Below are 24369 nucleotides of genomic sequence, written 5' to 3'. Positions count from 1 at the left end.
ACAAATAAAAATAAACAGTGTTTTGCAGGTATAAAAGTATTTAGCAGTAGCATTCAAAAAATGTAAAGAACAAGTAAAAATAAAACACAATATATATAGATCCTATTAAAGCAACAGTTTTAAAGTTTTTCAGTCAAGATTACTTAGTGATTTTTCTCTTTGTGTTTGGTGTTTTATTAACGCTAAAGGACACACCCAAAAATTACAACAGGTTAGTGTTTTGTTTTTGATATCTTCGTGTACCCACACAAAAATTGTTTTAAACCTGAATAAGTTTTCTTCTGCTAAACATAAACTCTATTTTGAAGGTGGAAAACCAAACAGTTGCTGGTTCACATTGACTTCCAGAGTATTTTCCCCCTACTATCAAAGTTAATGTGGACCAGCAAATGTGGACCAGATTCGGAAGAGAAGACAATGCTGAATAAAGTCATGTTATTTTTGGACCAAAATTTATTTTTGATGATTCTAACTGACCCTCTGATGTCCACATGGACTACTTTGATGATGTTTTATTACCTTTCTGGACATGGACAGTATACCGTACATACATTTTCAATGGAGGGACAGAAAGCTCTAAAATCAAAATCTAAAATATCTTAAACTGTGTTCCGGAGATGAATGGAGGTCTTACGGGTTTGGAATGACATGTGGGTGAGTCAATAATGACATAATTTTCATAATTTTGGGTGAACTATCCCTTTAAACTACTTCAGTCTGTGTGCATTGATTTTATTTAATACAAAAGTTTCACAATTTGAGTTGAATTACTGAAATAAATGACCTTTTCCACGACATTCTAATTTATTGAGATGCACAAGGCAATACTGTTTAATATACTTTCATTGTAATTTAGGCTATATAGTCCTACACATTTAGATTATTTTATATTTAAATGAAAATAAAAATATGTGTTTGACATCATATTTCGTCTTATTGTAAATATACAGTGAGGAAAATTGCAGTAGCGAAGGCGACTGATGTTATCCAGTGTGCAACTGTTTGCAAAAATTACCGAACTTTTGTCTTCCCATCCGCGGGAGATCACACTCCCGAGTCGAACTCGGAAAGTCTGAAAACAGTGGAAGTCCGAAATTTGCATTGATAAACGCAGGCAGACCTACGTCAACAGACTGTCTGCATAATCTTCATGGTACTTTTGACTGTGGTGGAAACGCAGAAATAACGTTTCCTGCAAAAAAAAGTTCCTGGTACAATTGTTCCGAGTAATTTCGGTGGAAACGCAGCGTAAGTTAGAAAGGCAAAATGACACACACTTTTATATATATTTATGCCTTCTCATATTATTTTTCTAACCAAATCTATACTGTATTAGCAACAGAAACCACTGTCTCTCGAGGGCCAACTGGGATGTGAAATGTAGGCAAACCCAATCTCTCGCAAATTTACAGGCGTATGCTGAGGCAGTCGTGTCAAGATCTATTCCTTCTTTCTTGACTCAACTGACTACATCATGACATTTCAGTGACAGTAAAGCTGACAAATGCTGCATAGAGCAGCTGGAGTGGAGAACCTGCACACACTGTCGTCACATGAATATCTAAGGGCTGAAAAATATGTGTGAGAGCGTGCGCCAGTGTAGAGGAGCAAATCGAGATCGGACAGATAAAGCACTTGACTTCCCCAACTGATTCTTAAATCAGAAATTCATTTCTGATCATAGGAACACAGTTCTACTTGGGCACAGACAGTGAGCCTAGCCAAAGGGTGTTTCTTGCCTTGCTGTTGTCTGAGACGCTCAATGGTCTCCAAGCTGAAGACTGCCAAGACTGGGATTGCAGGCTGGAGCGGAACAGCTATTGTTAAGGGGTACGGGGAAAAAAATACAGTCTAACGAAACAGTGAAAGACAGATATTTATTACTTTCCCAGTAGGATACCCTAAAGAGACCAACGGACTGGTTATCTGCTGAGGTAATTGGTACCTGTGTAAGTGTTACTGTTAACAAGAATTTTCTGCATTTACACTAGTGGCCGATGATGCGTTTTACCAAAATCGCATTGCGATGGCTTGAGAATGTCTATAAACGGTCATTGTAAAAAAATAAATCATACAAATAAAAAGAGAGAAAGTGAAATTCCTTATGCAACATTTAATTGAGAAGAAACACAAGATATTATGGCTCGATTTTATAGACTTGAAAATAACTATTTTGTATTATTGCACATTTGCAGATGTTTAACTTATTTTAAATGAATGTAGATGCAACACACACACACACACACACACACACACACACAGTGCATTTGCTTTGGATAAAAGCATCTATAACATGGGTAAAAAGAAACAATAATAATAGTATTATATATATATATACACACACACACCCACACACATACACACCACACGTATACATAATGCATTTGGCATCAATATCATGGCTAAAGAACAACAAACAAGGTGCCAACCATCAACTGAAGAACACATTTTGTCATGTTGCTTCCAGTCTCAACAGCTCCATTGATTATAATGAGAAAGACCTAGTTTCGACACGCTGGCATGGTGTGAGGAAAAAGGGAACCGTAAGTAATGAGGAAAAAGTTTACGAGTCCCTGTGAACTTTGAGCACAGACCTTGAATTTTATTACGGCCGCCCTGTTGACCACTACTTTCATCAGAGCGTTAGCGACATAATGTAATGGCCGTGACTCAGCAAAATACTGCAGCTAAAGATGAAGGACTTAATGGCATGGACGTGAAGCACAGAATGTGACAAAATGAGTGTAATTTGTAACTAATGCACTACCACAAAAGCACAATGAAGGGGGAGAAGGTGAAATTAAGGCAGCAGCATAAAAAAGGGAATTAGCTTAGATGAACGCATTAGCATTTGACTAGCTGTGTTTTTAAAACTCCTTTTGTGTTGGCCGACTTCATGAAAATGTATGACTTATGAATATGGCTCGTGTTTATTTTAGGCGATTCAAAATCACATTTGTGTTCTGTCAATGTTGTGTGCCACTAAATCTTGAAACGCGTCTTTCTCGAATCTTTATATGCCTCTAAGGACGACTTAAAAGAAAAATCATCCAATTAGCAGTTTCTCACGGCGATTATGTATGTTTACGACAGCGATGCCGTTTCGCGTCTCATTGTTTTGTCATCTGGGGTTTGGTTTTCTCATTTATGACTTTTTTTCACATCTTGAAGCTTGTGTTTTGAGACGCCACTGGCTTTATCATTACTGTAGCTTCAACTCTCTACCCTTTCTTTAGTCTCTCATCTCTTGGGCTGCTAATACTTCCAAGCATCTGTCGCCGCTGTCTATGCCAAGCTGAGCTAGACCAGTCCAAACACAAGGAGCCAGCTGTTTGCATGCAAGCACCACAGATAAATGCTGGTCTGGTCCTGCCGCTTCCCACAATTTCTTGATTAGTTAAACAATGCCTTAAAGGAACAGTTCAAGCAAAGACATACATTTTTAGAGTAAATCGTTTACTCACTCTCATATAATTTCATACCAGTATAACTTTCTCTTTTTCTGTGTAGCATAAAGATATTTTGTAAAACATCTTGTCTTTATTTGTCTGTACATTGAAGGTCAATTGGGTCCCATGTTGGACAATGGACAAAACATTTTGAATTCTGCAAAATAAAAAAGTTGGAAGAAGACGAGGGTGAGTAAAAAACGAAATTTTCTTGATTTGAAGTTTAGGTTATGTCAAGAAGATCAGAACCTGACACCCACTTAGTTATGAGGCTTACTGGGGCGTATTTGTGGAGCGCATGTTATACAACATAAGATGTCTACAGAGAGAGACACTCCAAAGCAAGAAGAGGAAGTGCACTCAATGATTCATAAACTTAGTGGGATGAGTGTCTGAAGCATGTATGAAACAATCTTGCTTTGCTTGGAGGTGCCTCAAGGCCAAAAGGGCCTGGAAATGAATTACAAAAGCAAAAAAAAAAAAAAAAAAAGGTTTTGCACGATCCAGACAAAGACAACATTCATCGCATGGATCTGTCTGCTTCTTAAATATGAAATACTGACTTGTCCTTGATCAACCTTTAGCTGAAATCAAACTAAAAATGTTCTTAAATCTTAAAACATCAAGCATGGGAGGAGGATCCTACTCTGAGAATGATAAAATTAGTCATAAAATCAGATGTGAAATCCCACCAATTTACACTGAATTTAAATATTCAAACAATGCAAATGTCTAACATTATTACAGTGGCCGTAGTTCTCTTTTTGGACATTAAAAAGGGGCCAATCAAGATTTATAAATTGCCTATAATGTCCAGGTTTTAGCTTTGTTTTTCAGTTGAAAGTCCTTATATATCCAATATACACATTTCTATATTTCCCGCCTTATTGAATATCATAATTATTCGATTATATGCGATGCCTGCACATTAGTGATCAAAGTACTTTTTAATCACTACCTTCAATTATAGTAATACAGGATCTCACATACAGTCGTATTAACAGATTACAGTATTCACACTAAAAGCATGAACCATTGTGGCACGTGCCTTTCAACAAAACGAAAATGATGTAAAAAGCTTTGTGGGTGCAACTGCAAATGACTGACTGTCATACCCAAACACAAATGTAAATTCATGGAAGGATTACACAAATATTCCTGTGCTTTCATCCCAGGCAGGATCGTCTGCGAAGCTAATGCGTGTCAGTGGCAAATTAAGGAAACCTATTAGAAACACACATTAGACAAAAAAAAAAAAAAAAAAACATTAGCCAAGGGAAGTGAGTTTGTGAGCTACATTAACTGAATTAAACAAAATATTTATTTTAGAATTGTATAAGTAGAAATTAATGTTACATTTATCAAGAATTTTGAATGGAGAATCAAGTTGCATACATGGTATATATCCATGTTGTTTACCCAGATAAAAGATTCCTAATTACTATTTTGTTTCAGTTTTAAGCTTAAATACCATTAGGGGACCCCCATAACATAAAAACCCAATATGTCACCCTAATATTATGTTTGTAACTTTATTAGTCACCTCAAGGGATCTTATGCTAGTGTTGGGGTAAAATTTGAAATTGGTTTGCCTGACTGCAGTGTTATGAAGTTGCTTGTCTGTTGTACTGACCTGATTAAAACTCCACAGTAAATATGTTCCTATCTCCTCATTTGAATTTCAATAGCTGCACATGGCCCATGAGTTATACCAAATTCACCTGAACAGGGTACAAGTACCAGTATATTAGCATGCAATGTCTGCTTTGTTTTACAGCCCAATTTTCAGGCATAGTGCAAATCAGGTAAAACCAGAGACATAATTAGATTGAACAAGTTCTTGATAATGAATAATAATGACTTCAGCTAAATACAGCACAATGCATTTTGTGCCGATGTCATGATGAATCCGGTTAGTCCATCTATAGGACCCCAAAATGATTAGAAATCCCAAAATTATACAATGTAGTCTGAACTATTTTATTAAGATCATTAAAGTCTTACAAACTGTATAATTGCATAAAACTGAATCTATAAATTTATGTTTTGCAAGTCATGCAAATTGCAAATCATTACATCATTGAAATACAAACAAAAATGTATTTTGAAAACAATTAAATCAAAAACACTTACTAAAAAGATACAATATGCAGTCATATTTGTAATAGTAACATCAACCAAAATCAGACTGCTAACTTGTAAATGTGTTTTAAAATGATTGTAATATCAACTTAAAATAGTACTTCAGGGAAATAAAATACAAAACAGTTTGAGAATCCAAATTTATTTGAACAGGCACGACAAAAGACTACCCCTTGGGGTCCTGGTGGACTCAACTCAAAACATTGTTGATGTTTTGTGCTAAAATACACTATGTAAAAGTGATGCAACTGGTTAGAGAATTTGCCCAAAGTGTATTTAACATTGCAACAAGTCTCTATTTGCTCAATTATTAGGTCTCAATTAACGGTTAACAAATAAAAAATAAAAAAACACACATAAGCTTGTCGTTTCATTCTCCTCAAGCATTTTAAGAGGCAGGATTTTTGCCGTTTTCCTCAAAATCAATATTTATGATAGCTTCAGGACTGAGCATGATGTGGAACATTGCGTATTGAAGGCTCGTCTTAATTATTCCCTCATGGTAAAGAAAAAGCACACAAGCCTACGCACTCTAATTGACACAGTGTAAAATCTCCCTCAGGTGCACGGCTCAGAAGCCGGTATAAAACAGGGTGTTTGTGCATTTTTCAAAGAGGCTGGTTTGAAGAAGTCTGCGGGATGAGACAGACTGAGACTTTATATTTGTCTCTGAGGTGTTTACGTGCAGAAGAAAGAGAGCAGATTGGTGGCTTCTCGCGATCCCCGTGGAATAAAGCATCTATTAGCGGTTGGAAAAGATACTGAGAGGAGCTTGGGTGTTTGTTTTGTGTTTTATTCTCTTCTCCCTCTCGCACAAGATGTTTGAAGTAGGTCAGAGAGATGTTGTGTCGGTAAAGTGTGGGGACCTGCGAGGCCTCGGCAAGAGATTTCTTCCAGCCTTCTCACAAGGAGCAAAATAATTGAGTGATATTGAAATACATTTTTCTTTGAGATGTCTGCAATGGTAACATACTGTAACTGATTCGAATCAAAGCCTGCATGGGTTCCTGCTTAAAGGAATCATTTTAAAGGACTAGTTCACCCCAAAAAATGACAATTGTCAACATTTACAGTCTCTTAATGCTCATCAAGGCTGCATTACTTGATCTAAAATACAGTAAATAAATAGAGTGAACTATAAGAATTAAAAACGCTATTTGAATGTATTTTAAAATGCAATTTATTCCTGTGATGGTAAAGCTGAATATTCAGAATCATTCCTCCAGTCTTCTATGTCTAATGTGATGATTTGCTGCTCTTGTTTGGGTGTTGAGATAAATAATGGCTGTGCATAGCTTTCTTTGAAAAAAAAAAATCAACTACAACTCAAAAGAAACAAGCAAATGAGTTGTTGCGTATCTGTATCATGAGACACTGGTAGGAATGAGACACGATTCATGCAAATCATTTAGGCTTTTTTCTCGAGACAGGAGTGATTATTCCAATTGTATTATTATACAACATTAAAATGATACTTTTTTGAGTGTTCAGAACCAAGAAAAAGGCAGCAGCATTAAAAAGTTCTATAGCATTTACTATGGATTTATGAAATATATTAGCTATAAAAAAAATATCGGAGCTTCAATATACTTATGAGTTAACAATTTTTCCATTTGATCACATGTTTTTGACTATTGCAACTAGTCGCAGATCAGAGGAATTTGGTGGCTTTGAAATTCATTTTGAATCTACCCCAAACCTACAAATACTTGTGCAATAATATACTGGTAATTATAGTGCAATTTGTTCATTTCTCAAACATTTATTTGCTAGTACTTTCACAAAACATTCCATCAGAAAAAAAAGGAGGAAAAATAAGATATCTGATGGATCTGTAAGGATTTGATAAAAAAAGTGCAAAACCTTTGTAATGACTGCTAAAGTTAAAGGAAGAGAAATGGAGCAGAGAGAGAAAAAAAAAGCTGTGATTCAAAAATGCCCATTCACTCTTTTCATCACCTCCATTGTGTCTGACCAATTCTACTTCGTTTTCAAGGTATTTTTCTGAATGGAGTGCAGATTGCGACTGATCTGGGGCCTGTTCTGGTACTATGGCAAACAGGCGCTGACCTTCTGTGGCCATCAGCTGCCTTAGTGTATCATAAAGTGATTATTACGGGATTTGAACTCTAGCTTTTCTTCTAGCCATAATATTGTGTGTCAGCCATCATCAAGTGTCTATCAAAGTAGACAGTGAAGGGCACATGGGAATTGCAGTTGGGTCCTTTTGTTAAAAAATCCAGTGTGATAAAGCAACAAAGTCTACTGTAACTGTCCTCGAAAAACAGCATTGTGTAACTAACGCTCCTGTTCTGGCCTTGGAATCACAACACAGGACACCTGATACTGAATACATTTGAGTAAAGGCAAGTGGGACATATTGATTTCTAGCAAAAAAGTACATTTGATGAGTAAAGTATCAGCAAATTTTCATTTTGTGTGCTCTACTCCTTTAAAGGGATAGTTCACCCAAATAGCAAAATTATGTCTTTAATAACTTACCATCGAAAATACATTTTGGTCCAAAAATAGCAAAAACCACTACTTTATTCAGCATTGTCTTCTTTTCCGTGAGAGAGAGTTCAAAACAAAGCATTTTGTTATATCAGGTTCACGAACAAATCATTCGATGTAACCGGATCTTTTTGAACCAGTTCACCAAATAGAACTGAATTGAATCCACAAATGACTTAAGCTGTGAACTTTTTTCATGTGGCTGACACTCCCTCTGAGTTCAAACAAACCAATATCCCAGAGTAATTAATGTACTCAAATAGTACACTGACTGAACTGCTTTGAAGAGAGAACTGAAGATGAACACCGAGCCGAGCCAGATAATGACTCTTTCACGAGTCAAGAACCGGTTGCATCAGTTTTCGGATCACCAGTAGTTCTTTCGGACAGTTTGATTCAATAAACCGGCTGAAGAAAACGGTTCACCGGTTCTTTTGCGCTCAACGTAATGGCGTCCTTGGCGATGATTGCCCTTGATTCAAGCCTTCGGTTTACCCGCGCTCATAACATTAGTACATAATCAGTTCAGAATCAATCATCAAAAGAATCAGTTCAGTTTAGACGATCTGTCTGTCAGTCTGCTTCATGCGGACTTCAAGCTTAAGTCATTTGTGGATTAATGCTTATTGGAGACGTGGACCGTTTCAAACGATTCAGTTCGATTTGGTGAACTGGTTCAAAAAGATCTGGTAACATTGAATGATTCATTCGCGAACCGGATATCACAAGCTGCTTTGTTTTGAACTCTCTCTCACAACAGACACGGAAGAGAAGACAATGCTGAATAAAGTCATAGTTTTTGCTATTTTTGGACCAAAATGTATTTTCGATGCTTCAAAAAATTCTAACTGACCCTCTGATGTCACATGGACTACTTTGATGATGTTTTTCTTACCTTTCTGGACATGGACAGTATACTGTACACACAGCTTCAATGGAGGGACTGAGAGCTCTCGGACTAAATCTAAAATATCTTAAACTGTGTTCCGAAGATAAACGGAGGTCTCACGGGTTTGGAACAACATGAGGGTGAGTTATTAATGACATAATTTTGCTATTTGGGTGATCTATCCCTTTAAGTGATAGTAAATTAATGTTTAAACAGTCTCCTTAAAGTACAAAAGAGAAAAATAAAACTGGATACGAAATGAACATGGCAAGATGAGACAAAACCAAAAATCGAGATTTGTCCCACCCCCTTTCTTGCCCTTTTAATGTCCACTCTTCGCTTACTTCTTCCAGGCCGTTCATCTCACAGTCTCCCAGTGGACCTGAGGGAAATGGACTCTTAGTCTGCTCTCCATACATCACCTACTGACACTGATGGCCCGACATTTGGATTCTTACATCTGATGTTTCTTTCTTAAATCAATTATTCAAGATCTCAGATTCATGTCAGAGAGCAAGCCTATTCATCATTCCTAATTGCCATGCACCACGTCGCCATTGATCAAAGCACCTCCACCTTCCTCCTCAACATTTAACGTCATTGAAAAAAGACGTGAAATAATACAAAAACTGTCACTTACTCCAAAAGCCCACTTATGACCCTTTTATTCATATTGTGGCTTCACTCAAGATAAACGTCAGCTTTTGAGGAAAGTTTATCGACATATTGTCAGGAGCTATGCATGACAGGTAATTTCAGTCTGTTCTTCTCACAAATCTACTGTATCTTAAGGCTTTAAAAAAGTTGGAATAAAGTCCATGTCACAGAGACCATGTTTCTGACACTTTTATGGTGCTTTTTTGTCATTTTTGAGCTTTTGAATGCCAGACATTTCAATTCGGGGAGAATTACTTTTACAGCAAGCTGCACTTATGCAAAAGGCCTCACATTTCTGCCAGTTATTATGCAGATAAGACAGCACCAAAATAAGCAATATTTCTGTTATTATTATTTTAATTGGGGCAAATTGTTATTATGATTCTTTAAAAATATAAAAAATAAACACTACAATAACCCTGCATGAAGCAACATGGAAATTCAAGCTTGGGTATTTTCAATTGACCAATAACTCAAGTCAAGGAAGCCTGCTGTTCATTATATGATCTTTGCTATTATGATAGTCATGCACAAATTATTGGGAAACTGGTTAAAGTTTTCTTTCCTGTGTATTAACCAAGCAGACATTGGCTTGCAAATTCAGATGTTTGTGATAAGATCCCAGCAACTGATAGAGGCTTTGGCCATGTAGAGGAACAAAAGAAGAAATCAGTGACCTTGCACTGGTACTTGACGAACCTATACAGAAGCATGTTTTCAGCTGAACTGCATTAATACCGAAGGGTCTAGAGTCAACACAAGAAAATGGAGGTCACTCCCATTCAACTGCAAATGGGAATTACACTGTGGATCTGTTTTTCTATACAGCTAGTGAGTAACAGCAGTCTACAAAGAATGATGTGAGATTAGTCAGTTATTTAAATACTTTGAGCAAGCGAAAAACAAGAACAATCAAAAACAGTTTTAAGTTTATCAGAAAAATGTCTAAGGTCTATCAGAAAGGATTAAATGTGTGTCTGCAGCAGTCCAAAGTCCCATGAAATACATTAACCTTTATAAAAACATAAACTGCAGCTAAACAAACATCTTCCCCGAAAATCTGTTTGATCAAGCAGTCCATTTGCATTTAACTGCAAAAAAAAACAACAACAGTGGGCTAGTCTGAGGTAAATAATATTGGCATTATGGTGGGAAAGGTTCGGAATAGTGTGCGAGTCACATTACTAATGCAAATGATTACCATCTTGTATCCATCTTCAGTACGCCCTCACTGTGACCTTTCATAAAGCGCTTTTTCTTTCTCTGATAGACTAGTATTTCAAAGAAGATATTTTCTTTCAAAAAGGCTTCAGAGAGCAAAGGTTGAGGCCACTCACAGATCTTGGTCTTATTTAAGGTTTCTATCGTTTTGTCTTTGCCTTGCAGGTCCTTTATTTCCTGTGAGATCAGTTGTACAAGGTTGAAACCACTGGGGCTAAGATTCACTGAAACCACACTCTTACATTCAACTGGCATAGACTACCATTCAGTAAACCAGTCTCTTTCTTGAAGGTGCATGGGAAAACCCCCATTCCCAAACTAAAGCAACATCTTAGCCAAATATAAAAATGTTGTCATCCTTTCATACCTCATGTCCTTTATATCATTATTCAGATGTTTTTTGTCTATTCGATGAAAAAAAAAAAACAGTCAGTGTGGTCCTTTCTTCAAAAAATATTTTATGTTACAAAGAAGAAATGCTTAAACATGAGGACTACATGAGGGTGAGTTAGGGCCGTGCAAAAAATCGAATGCGATTTTCAGGCACAACTCATCAGTAAAGACGCACCTGTAATTAGAAGTATATCTCCCAGCACGTGCGTTCAGATCATGGTTGCCAGGTTTTACAACAAATCCTGCTCAGTTGCTTCTCAAAACTAGTCCAAAACTAGCCCAATCGCGTTTCCAGGAGGTTCCCCGATAAAAAATTGCTTTCCGGGGTTAAAATTTAAGTTTTATGGCATGGTTGCCTTGGTAAAGTTCGCATTTTAGGGGCTAAATATGACGTTATTTCTATTGGGGTCACTTCCACCCGCGGACATGAAAAACAACCACAAACTTGGCAACATTGGTTGGCATTTACTACACCGAGCCGTAATTCACTGACAATCTACACAAAATCGATTTTAAAATCGATTTTGAAAGCGATTTTGTGTTAGTTGTCGGTAGACTACGGCTCTGTGTAGTAACTGCCGCTCCACCTGAACCTGCCAAGTGTGCGGTTGTTTTTAATGTCCGCGGTTTGAAGCAACCCCAATACCAATAACGTGATATTTAGCCCCTAAAATGTGAATTTTACCAAGACAACCATGCCAAAAAACAAAACATATATTTTAACCCCAGGAAGCATTTTTTTTATTATCTGGGAACCTCCTGGAATCGCGATTAGTTTTGGACTAGTTTTGAGAAGCAACAGGGCAGGATCTGTTGTGAAAACCTGGCAACCCTGATCTGAACACACGTGCTGGAGATAATACTTCCAATTAAAGGAGCGTTTTTACTGATGAGATGTGCATGAAAATCGCATTCGATTTTTTGCACAGCCCTAGGGTGAGTATAATTTTCATATTTTTGGTGAATTATCCCTTTAAGCTAGTGTCCCAGTTACCAACTCCTTAATTAAAAGTAGACGACTGCCAAAGGTTTTCACTGAAATCTCACCTTGGTCTTTATAATGGAAGAGGGTGATATATTAAATTGCCTGCAACAGTTTCTGATTAGCATTTTGGTTAAGTTTGGTTATGGTTAAGTCTGGCAAAACAAAAGCAGCAGTACCATAAAAAGATTCACAATTCCAATAATCCAAATGAGGAATTAAAGGGATAGTTGACACAAAAATGAAAATTGTCATTAATTATTCACCCTCATGTCGTTCATGTCATTTTTTGATGAAATCCGAGAGCAAATCTGTATAAATATCTACAATGACTGCTAGTATCTACTAGCACATCTAAATCCTGTCTGAGTTGTAAGCCTTTCCAAACCTTGTTCTAGCTGACCTATAAGAAAGTAAGCTGAGAAAAAGAAGATAATCCATACTCTTTTTTACAATTGGCCTTACTTTCAACAGCCACTTTCATGTTGGCTTCTCTTCATGAAGGGTTCATGCTTGCCCAGGTCAAGGATTTTTGCATTTTAACTCAGAGGTGGATTTACCCTGAAGCAACACTAAGAACAAACAAAAAAAACAAAAAAATCTGAATGAAGCCCCTGGTATAGCAGGAAAGCATTCTCAAAAAGCAAACACCACTGTAATGTAAAGCATGCAAAACTTTTGAAAAGTAACATCATTTCAGTTTGTGTCTCGCCAACAGAATCAAACATGAATCATGGAGAATGCTACTTTGAACTACATGGTATGCAACCATGAATTTACAGTAGCTTTGCAAATCAAGTTTGCCCAAAGAATTTATTCTCAATGGTATTCGGGTCCTAGATTTGGGTAAATAGTAAATAGAAACTTCTTCTTTTATTAGTACAAGGTAAAAATTGTAAGTCTGAAAGAGAAAGGCCAGATGTGTCCACGTGAGCCTTCTCGGTCCCCGAGGCCCTATGCATGACCATCTGGGGTTTTGAGAGGTGAAAATTCTGTTCAAGGATGAGAAGAATCAGCTGGAGTATCTCTCATTCTCTCTCATGAAGGAGATGAGACTGTCTCTAGAGTAAGAAGTGTTCGTTCTTTTCCTGTGCAGAACAAGGACAGAGGCTGAGCAACTATTAAATGCGGCATAGCCATCGAACAGAAAGAAGTTTCTCTCTCTCTTTATCTCGACACTGCAGCATATGCCCACAGCCACAACTGCTTGTTGCCCAACACTGTGAAAGCAAATATCCACAATTACAGCCAGACTGACAAAAAAGCCCAGAAACGGTGCACAGTGGACAGTTGGTCTAAATGATTTCCAGTCCGTTTTCTTTTATCCAACAGAACAAAAACACATTTGACTGATGTCATCTCTAGATGACATCAGGAGGACGTCAATACCCTCTCTACATGATCAAACGACCATGAAGGGCCTTTTAAATACCACACCACTAAATCAGTACAGACTTTTATTCTTTAGGACCCTGACTTGATGTGATTTCTACATTTGGCTTTAAAGAAAACTCAATTTAAATAGCATAAACTACTCCAAATAGACTTGAAACTGGATTTTGAAGGCAATGGCGCCATACACAACAGTGGCCATGACGATAAATCCCAGAAATCCTGAATCCGAGTTACAACATCATGTGTAAGTGTCCAAATGTAATGGAGTGATATGAAAGTGCACGAAAACCTGGTCTCTGGACGTCCTTAAGTTGTGAACACAAAGATGTGGCCAGCTCACCAAGGTCCTCCGTTTGCCTGCCGACCTGATGTCCTATTCACCGAGTCCCTGAAATAGACTCTCTTTAGGGACGTGTTTGAGCGCACAACCAATATTCTGATTAAAAGCAGGTTCAAGCAGTTGAAATATAAGGAAGTGTCTTTACCTTTATTCGTTTCTGTTTTCCTTGTTGCTCTTTTCTGCTCTGTTTGAGCTTAATACAGGTTATTACGGTGAAAATGAGAAATTAGGCAAAATGCATTTTGCTCCTTTAATGCACCCTTAATGGGTCTAGCATAGATTGAAAGTGTGGCCCAGGGCTCTCTTGCATTCCATGAATATGTTTCTGTAATACAAAGCTGGTATTAAACAATGGATTATTCAGACTCACTCTGAGTGACGCCACTTGTATGCTACACATCACATTTTGCATCATGCTGTCTTTGTTTTATCTTTATTATAAACCACTGCATGATTGCTCGATTTAAAATACAAATCATTTTCAATTCTAGATTCCTGATTTACAGTGGCAGTTACACAAAAAAAGAAAAAACTAATAATCCACCCTCAAATGTTTTCTTATTACAATTGACTTTTTGTTACTATATATTAATACACTGGACTCAATTGTAAAAATACTCACATTAAATGCATGAATTTGAAGCTAAACATTTTCAACTAAATTCAAATATATTTTTATAGTATTTTGATACTCCTTATTGTTTTTGTTGTTGTTTTGTTACTTCTATGGACCCCAGTTTGAAAAACCCTGGTCTATGTGACTCATAATTTCAAACCTTCTAAAATAGAGAGAAAAACGTATTTATTCCTCCTTAGCTTTTCTTTCCACATTCATGATAGTTAATCAGCAAACCAGACAGAAATAAAGTCAAATCTGTTCAAGTCGATCCAGTACACAAAATCTGTCTGAATGATTCACAGTTTTGCAGTGATCCAAACAGTAACCGGCTTACCACTGGAAAGAAGAAAAAAAAAGTAACAAGAATAACAACTTCAATCTGTTCATCACACAAACCTATTATTGTATGGCATAGAATGACATGGAATATAGTGCATGGCTCATACAGTAGGAACTACTTTATTTATGAGAAAATAATGAAAATTTTGATTTTTTTTGATAAATTTTGCCTGCAAATGTACTCGAATGTCCAAATTTTATTATCTTTCTCTCAACCAGCAAAAGCATATTTGTTGTGTGTCTAAGGATGTTAGCGGAAATGCTCAGGGCGCTCTCAGGTGAATCAAAATCAAGAGGACTAGTGTAATTCAAGTGAACCTGAACAACCCTGTCAGACACACAGACTGCGAGATGGATCCGCTGTGGCACTCACATACACAGACACACAGACGCAGAGGTGACACAAATTCTACATCAGTCCTCCTCGACCCCTGTCAGGTAGAAGCCGAAATTCTCGATGACTGATGAGACAGTCGCGCATGGTGCCCACGATAAAGTTGTCAATCTGGGACGGGCGTCCTCTGCCAGAACTCTCACCTTCTTACCCCCTTGAAAGAACTGGTTGGGCTGACACCTTCCGTGTTATCATCTAATGAACAATGTTTTCATTGACTTTGTTGCAGTCATATGACTGCTGCTTATGTCTGGCTTAACAAAGGCCTAGAGCTTGTGGTGGAAGAAAGGACAGAGCAAGTTTATGAGTCTCTCCAAATGTCAGTTGTAGTTACATGCCATTTAGCAGCTGCTTTTTAATCAAAGTGACTTACAGTACATCAATTGCTGGGACAGTAGCCCTGAAGCTAGTGCTCACTTCAAGGACAAAGTGCTGAAAAGGCCGGATGGAATATGCAATTTCTTGGTTAGGAGCCCATCTTTTTAACCATTACACAAAACACTTGATGACAAGGACACATTAAATTGATCAAAAGTGACAGTAAAGACATTTATGATGTTACAGAATATTTATATATCAAAGTTTAATTTCAAAAAGCGTTCAAACTTTATCAACAACAACAACAACAAAATCAGTTTCCAAAAACATTTTTTGCAGCGCAAGTGTTTTCAGGTCTGATAATAATATCAAATGTTTCTCTGAGCATCTAATAATCATATTACAATGATTTCTGAAGGATCAAAAAAACTGGAGTAATGACTGCTGAAAATATAGTTTTGTCATTACTGGAATAAATTATAATCATATAATTTCATTATTTATCTAGCAATTTTGTCTAATTCAATAAAAATTGAATTGAAATGAGAAAGTGTCCATTCATTTTTATTTGGTTAATTTTCTGTGTTTTTACTGGATTTTCCCATATTTTTCAGTGTTTACAGCATCTGCTTGCAAGTAAAAGTTGGCATGCTGTTTTGATTTCATTAGATGCTAATGGACAGGACAAGCCTGTAACCTCTTTATTCTGTTCCTAAAACTTCAGTCACTCTCACTCATCCGCTAATGCATTAGCTACTAAATCGACACAAGACTCAAACAGAGTGAATCTTAAATGGTTTCCAGCCATTAATTGGATCCAAGGAACAAAGAACACACAATTAGAGGTGTGCATGCACAAGTAGGTCATGCACGCATAAATCCATGCTGTGGTTTTCCAGACGATGTTCCCTTCAGATTACTGTCTGGCTGAATATCAGTGTTGTCATTATAATCAGCAGTGCAGCCATTACAAGCATTTTAATTAATTACATTCCCACTACCACAAAAGCCACTTTCTTTCCACACCTCACTGCCTTCAACTTAATCCGGTCAACACATACTAACAATGCTCTCAGGCCTGTGCTCGTCCACAACCGCAGATTGCACAGAGGATTTCAAGCATACAAGTTCCTCCATATCAATTGCTTTGTTAATTCTGAAAACTGTAGAAACACCATGTTTTAACTGTATACAACAACTAATTATGAAGCAAATTCCAAATGCCAACTCAATAAGGAATGAGGGGGAAAAAAAGAAGAAAACATAATTTGGAAAACGTATTAATCTTTGAGCTTTCAATAAACAGCTGAATGCTGATTATATAGACATAAAATTATTAGCTACTCACTATCAAGGAACATTGCATTTCTTCAAATCTGCAATAAACCTAATCTTCCATATCATGTTAACCATGTTTATGCACCAACAAAGTACAAGCCTGACCAATACAATTCTTACAAACATGACTTATGGTAGAATATCTTAAACTAGGAGACATAAAATAGGTCAGGAACAAAACAACTCACAGTCATCGCTGTCTTAAACCCAACAAGCAAAGAACTGGAGATAAATCAAAGTCTCTGACGTGACATCTACAGTAGGTAAACTCCCTAATGAATCCCCTGCAGTTTCAGTGCCCACAGCTGATTCTAAAGCAACTACAGTGCCCTCTACTAATGTTGGCAGCCTTGGTAAATATAAGCATCATTTATCATTTTGATCTTGAATTATAAAAATAAAATAAAAAAAATCACAACATTCTAACCTTTCATTGAAGTAAAATAATGGAAAGTGGGGGAAACTCACATTATGAAATAAATGTTTTTCTCCAATGCAGCACAATGGCCAAAATTATTGGCACCCCTAGAAATTCTTAAAAGTAAAATATTTCTGAAGTTTATTCCCAGTCATATTTATTTATTTTTTAGCAGGGTGACTTGGAGCATGAAATTGTCCAACCTTGAGGAACACAAAAAGCCCAAATTCCTTTAATCACCCATCACAAGAAGTAAAACCAAAGAATATAGTTCTGATGTACAGAACAAGACTGTTGAGTTGCACAAATCTGCCTGGAAGAGGACGTGTGTCTATATCGTTTTAATGGACAGTGAGGAGGAGAGTTTGAGTGGCCAAAGACTCTCCAAGGAGAAGTGCAGAAATTAGTTGAGGCTTCGGGTGAGAAACCCCAAGAATTTAAAAAAAAAAATGAAACGGCACTTACATCACCAAATGTTGTTCAGGAAGGTTGGCTTCTATGGTAAGATGAAACTAACAAATATGCTTTTTTGGGAAACAGGGTTTAAAAAGCTTTAAAAAGTTAAATTTGAAGATAAAATGTTTTCTTAAATCAAGGTATCACAATTTTTTTATAAAACTTTTGATGCATGCATCCGATCAGATGCACTGTCATTACACCAATAGCAGAAAAGTTAAGCCAATATTGTCTGAACACAGGATTGGCGCACCTGATTAACCACTCATGTGTGAGTGCACTCTATGAAGGAAAGTAATGTAGAAATAGTGTCTAACACCATGGAGACAGATGGTTTCTTCACATCAGGATGACCTTGTGCAAAACATAGGTAGTAACGTTTCCTCTGTGGTTTGGAAATAGTTTGGATTTGAGACGATTACACCTTGTAAATTCATAGTTTTCTCTAATCAGATATCTATCAGATTTGTTAATACATTTCCAATTAAACTTGGCATTTGGGAATTGGTCAAATTTCTAAATATATATATATATATATATATATATATATATATATACATATATATATTTATTTATTTTTTTGCCATATCTTCCCTTGTCATTTCAAACATGCATGCCTTTCTGCTGCAATTTTGGTAATCAACCTGTTTTACTCATAGACTGTAAAAGAAATGGACACAGCGACCCCATTGGAACTCAATTGAGACAAGTGAAGCCCATTTTTAGCGTTTTTAGCACTTCCGTTTCTGACGCGCAGACTCAAACGAAGCTTGACGACGTCAGCAACCTGTCTGACAGATGTAAATCTTCTAAGTGGCTGTGCGTGCAAACTGCCATCATTAATCTTGCAGAGACGGCGAGCTTGAGCGGGGAGTTCTTTGGCGTGAGTGAGCAGGAGTAAGTATTCTGATTAATTATTTTGCATAGTATTTTAAAATGTAACGCCAGTACACCATATTAAGTTAATTGCCTGCGAGCTTCTCCTCCTGTCTGTACGGTAATGCGTAACAGAGAGCCGAGTGGTTATGACGCAATCGTTAGCCTATTTTTTACAAAAACTGTTTCTACGGGGCCATAATGTAACATAGAAGGTAATGGAGCCCTTTATACATTGTCGTGTATCTTTAGAAATAAATAATGGACAAACGGAGTCTTTAAACGCCTCAGATGTAAAGTTATTTGCTGTCAAAGTGACGCCAAAATGAATGGGAGTCAATGGGAATGCTAACGCAAGTGAAGTTCTGCTAAAAGATGGCAGCCCCCACCCGACTTCAACTTCCGGTCAAGTTCCTTGCCCCCTGGTTTTACTTGACCATTCATTCCCAATATATGAACAACAAACAAAAGACTAGAGAAATCAGCTAAAGCTAGTATTTTATGTCGCGGCATGCTGAACATACCTGCCTTGTAAGAGCAGAATGTCCAAATTCTTAGCATATTCATAAATTAGCAAGACTCTGAAGTGGACACTCCCAAGAGGCCATCGAAGATGAGTTATAAATGGCAATGCTGTAAAACTTCCAGATTTCATTCATACTACATTATACATTTAAAACAGCTCATCGTCAAATGTAGCACCTCAAACAGTAAGCAATTTTGAATACAGCTGGTGTAGACAGCACTAGGAAGCTGAAAATTTTTGAGAGTTTAAAATTGGAAATAATTTCAGTATTGCCGAAATACTGAACCTTACTGAAATAAGAACCTTGAGACAAAATGATGCCTGTGCAAAAAAAACTATCAGCATGGGGGAAAAGGATTATTAAATTAGTCTTACTGCACAGGATGTGAAAGCAGAGGTTCCTGTTGTTAGTTTCCTGGTGCACAATTGTATGAAGGTGTCAATTTTGTGGTAAATTTAACATCAGAAAGGAAAGGTGAATGTCTGAATTTGATGCAAATCTTAGCGCTGATTAAGGTGCAAATTAAAAGGGGAACTGAAGATTCATGTGGTTTAAACATCCGTAACTGAATGTTAATTTGCACAATTTGTGTTTAACTTTTATATACTGTAATACCCCCATATGTACCTGCTGCCAATTTAGTAAGCAGTAAATCTACTACTCATTTCCTGAATTTTTTTATGTAAATAAATAAATTACATTTAAATATTTAAAATAAAACAAACCTTTCCCCCTTAGTGTATTAGATCATACCAAATCGGAATCATCAAATTAAAGGGGGCTTCACCCATATAAACAATAGGTTACACATGCTGTGTCCAAATTCAGGGTCTGCATCCTCCTTAGGATCCTTCCTACCCGGTTGAAGGAGGATGGGTCCTCCGAAAGTAAACGTTTTTTTTTTTACATCTAAGTTACACATAGTTTCAGTTTCTCATATTTCTGTGTAACATATAAACATGTCTAAGTGAAACAGTATAACGATATCAAGACAATTTCATTAAGGCTGACTTCTGTTGCATGTTACCACACTATGCTTTTGACATTCATCACCATCATAAACTACAATGTGTGTGCGTGACCTGCGCTCTCACAGGTTTCAATAATAGGTTATACATTGTTCTTTTAGAAAAGAGCCTTTCTATTGTGTGAAAAGCCTTTCAGATGTGCTTGGCAGGTCACAGTAAATGGAAGCAATGGCAGCCCTCATCAGAAGATGGGGGAATGATATAATGTCCATGTCGTGGACTGGAAATAAAAGTGTATTCAGAGCATTCTCGCTCTCACTTTCTTACTTACACTGTCAGTCAATCCTTATCTTTAGCTTCCAACGATTCCAATGGCTTTGGACTGCTCACTGGAAAGTAAAAGTGTGTATGTCTGAATTGATGACCTGTAAATATAGAATGTATGCATACTGTATGTCCTTTGGATTTCTTGAAAACTATTGAAGCACATTTCCACCATGGAATAAAAAATGAACAAGGTAATGGTGAACTTTTCTCTCACGATTCAGACTTTTTTCGCGAATTATGATTTTATATCCGGCCTTTTTTCTTGCAATTCTTCTGAACAATACAGAACAATTTTTTTTCAAAATTCTAAAAAAAAAAAAAAAAAAAAGTCAGAATTGCAAGATAAAAAATCTTGTTATTCTAAGTTCACAGCTCGAAATTCTATATCTTGCAATTTATTAGTGGCCGAACGATATATCGCCAAGGCTGATATAACGGTCGATATTAGGACATTTTTTATCGGTCATCATTCAGTTCTGCCTAATACAGATGTCAGTCTAATAATTAGATATAACTTTTTCATATATTATAAAAGTTGCTTTTAGAATATTAGTAACAAAAAGGCAAACATAATACTTTCTCGTTTTCCGTCAGCATTCAGCAAATGTGCATATCATTTAAACAAACCTTTAAATGACTTATGAAAATTTAATTTCACAAACCTTGCAGACTTCGTCGAATGCAGCTGTGAGATCTGTGAAGTGTGCATTTGTATATTGCCTGATTGCGTGTGCTCTGCGTGACAGTTGATCCATGTGAAATGAATCCAGACAGAAGGAGAGGTCAGCTTCATTGGAGACGCTCGATCAACTTTAAACGTGTGATTTCAAACTGTGCTGATTTATGTATTTGCGCAGTCATATTCATGTCATTTTTACTGAGTGCTGCATGTAAAATGAGTTAACTTGGCTTTGGTTAAACAGAAATATGATTCCCAATGCACAAAAACTTCCCAGAATACTCAGTACTTGGCTGGTTACAGTGTTTACTTTCTTTTTGTTTATATATCTAAAAAATATTTCTTTATTTGTGAAAAAATATTTTTATAGAATTATAGAATCAGGAAGTTGTCATCTAAAGTACAAGTTTGTTTATTTTACACATTTATTTTCTAATCGTTCAAGTTCATCAAACATTAATTAAAATAAATAAAAATAATAATTGAAATAGAAAATATATTAGTATATAACGGCTTTATATCAACCATCGGCCACCCTGCTCTCTAAGATATTGGCATCGGCAGTCAAAAAAACAATATTGGTCGACAAATACAATTTATTACATTTATACCATAAACAATTTATACCATAAACTCTGCCATAGTTAAAAATACAAAAACAAAATTCAATTAAAAAATGTAATTGTGACCTCACAATTCGGAGTTTCACAAAATTCAGACTTTTTTCTTAGAAACACGAGAAAAAAGTCATAATTGTGAGATCACAGTTACCTTTTTTATTTTTTGTTCTGTGGCTGAAACATGATTTCATACAAAAAATAAATAAATAATAATAATAAACATCTAAAATGAAGGTCATTAAAATTTTATTTTCCTCTCTCTTGTAGGTTCATGATACTTTTAATTGTATTTTTTTTATATATATATATGTAATTATATATGGATCCATGTGTAATTATATATATATTTTTTTAAGTACCAGAAGTGGAATCGTATGTTACACTTCAGTTTTATCAACTGGATCAAGCTTAAGGTAAAGTATTTGTAAGATTCTGTTATTCAGAGCATTTAAATGCTGTGTTTTTAAACAACTGACTTAATTTTTTAGGAGCTGCAATAATGTAATAATGTCTACTGGTCTCATAAATGAATGAGGATTTTCCATTTAAACAGCATTTTCTAATTACCCTCAACCTAATTAAGTCAAATTCAGAATAGGAATAATCTAATTAAGACATACAGTATTCCAATTTCAGTCACATTACCTAAGACACGCAGAATGTGGCTCCCCATATTCCATGGCATTTTGCACAATCCGGCAAACAAACCACAGCAATTTATCTGCATAATTAATGACACAAAACAAAAAATGAAGCTCAGTCTCTGAAAAAAAAAATTGGTTTACTGCTGTACAGAGCCACTGATTTGTGCTACTCTAGATTCTGTTCATTTTCAGTATTCATTTTTTGTATTATTGATCCCATTTGAAAAACACTGCCTAAAATCAACAAAACAAGCCTCTGGTTATGTTTTAAATAAAACCTCCATCTTTGCCATAAGCTTTAATACTGTTATCCAATATATTCTTTCATTTTTAGTTTTTCCTTCATTGTAACAACATGCCTTCTTTTTTGCCTCTACTAAGAAGCACCAGAAAATTAGTACCAGGACTTAGTAATGATTTCATGGCATGGTAAATAGGCTACTTAATTCGCAAATGTAAATGACGTGATGCTTACCAGGACTTAGTAATGAGTTCATGGCCTGGTAAATAGGCTACTTAATTCGCAAATGTAAATGACGTGATGCTTACATTGTTAGTAAACAATTAGTAGTAGTCCTGTCATGTTTCTTTGGGTCTAGAAGTTACAGCATTTGATGCATCAACAGGTTGCTGAAGTCAGTCTGAACAGCGGTTCACAATAAAAGTGATGTATTTCAGATTATATGATAATACTGACTTTACATAGTATTCACATGTTATTTATGTTCATATGAGTTATTAGATGCAAATATATTTCCTTAATTTAAAAGAATATTGAACTAGGCTTCTTGTCATCCGGTTCAAATCTGATTCTCTTTATCTGCAACAATATGTTTTGCAGGCTGTTGTTAAATGGTCAGTGACTAGAAAGGTGTTTTTTTTTTTTTTCGGATCTATTAAGCTATTTGTAAATCCAATAAAAATGTGATTTAAAAAACTGACTTCAGTACAGCAATCAAAAATTCACAAGTTATTCTGATTTAGTAGGTGCTTTATCTGCCCGGAGAATAATAATTAAAAAAAAAGTATGAAAAAGATGAACATTTTAGAAAATATTTGTCACTTGTGATATTTTATTACTATTGCATAAAATGTTTTAAACATTACTAATATTTATCTAATATTACTAATCTACTCAATTTTGGACACCAAGTTGTTTTGGATAGGGTTGTCAACCTGCAAGGAAGTCATTTCATTGTGTTGTATTGTGACAAGTGAACCACAACTCACAAAGAGGACCCCTTTAGACCCTAATGACCCTGTAAAAGTCATGACATAAAAAAAAAAAAAAAAAAAATGTGTGTATGTTCAGTAACTTTATGAAAACCTCTTAATTTTCATGACTATTCATGATATTTGTATTGATAGGAGAATTTTTAGCAAAAAAAAAAAAATTAAAATATGAGGTAATGCTATTGTATTTAAGGCATTTTATTTTTTATAATTGAAGTGCTTCAACCAAAATGTTATTTATTTATTTGTTTATTTAAATTTTAAATGTATGCAACCAACATGCATACAGAACTACTCATTTTGTTCATTCTTATTTGTCATTGACCCCAAAACAGTCTGCAGGTCATATTTTAAAACATATAAAACAAAAACCTTAGGCTACTTTGAGACTTAAATCATTATTTCATGTTATTCATTCCAACATAAAATTTTCACCCTAAAATATTCAATTTAAAATCATATTTTCAAATTGTACAAAAATATTACAAAATATTGCACACACACACAATAGGCAACCAATTTGGTATTAGAGTAAACATTTTGGACAGGAACAGAAGGTCGCAGCCTACAGACAATTTTCCTAGACTACAGCACGTAACTAATTAAATATTCATGAATCAATCATTGGCTA

Source organism: Carassius auratus, chromosome 11 (genome assembly GCF_003368295.1).
Source record: "Carassius auratus strain Wakin chromosome 11, ASM336829v1, whole genome shotgun sequence".
Lineage (NCBI taxonomy): Eukaryota > Metazoa > Chordata > Actinopteri > Cypriniformes > Cyprinidae > Carassius > Carassius auratus.
Note: the sequence above shows the minus strand (reverse complement) of the source record.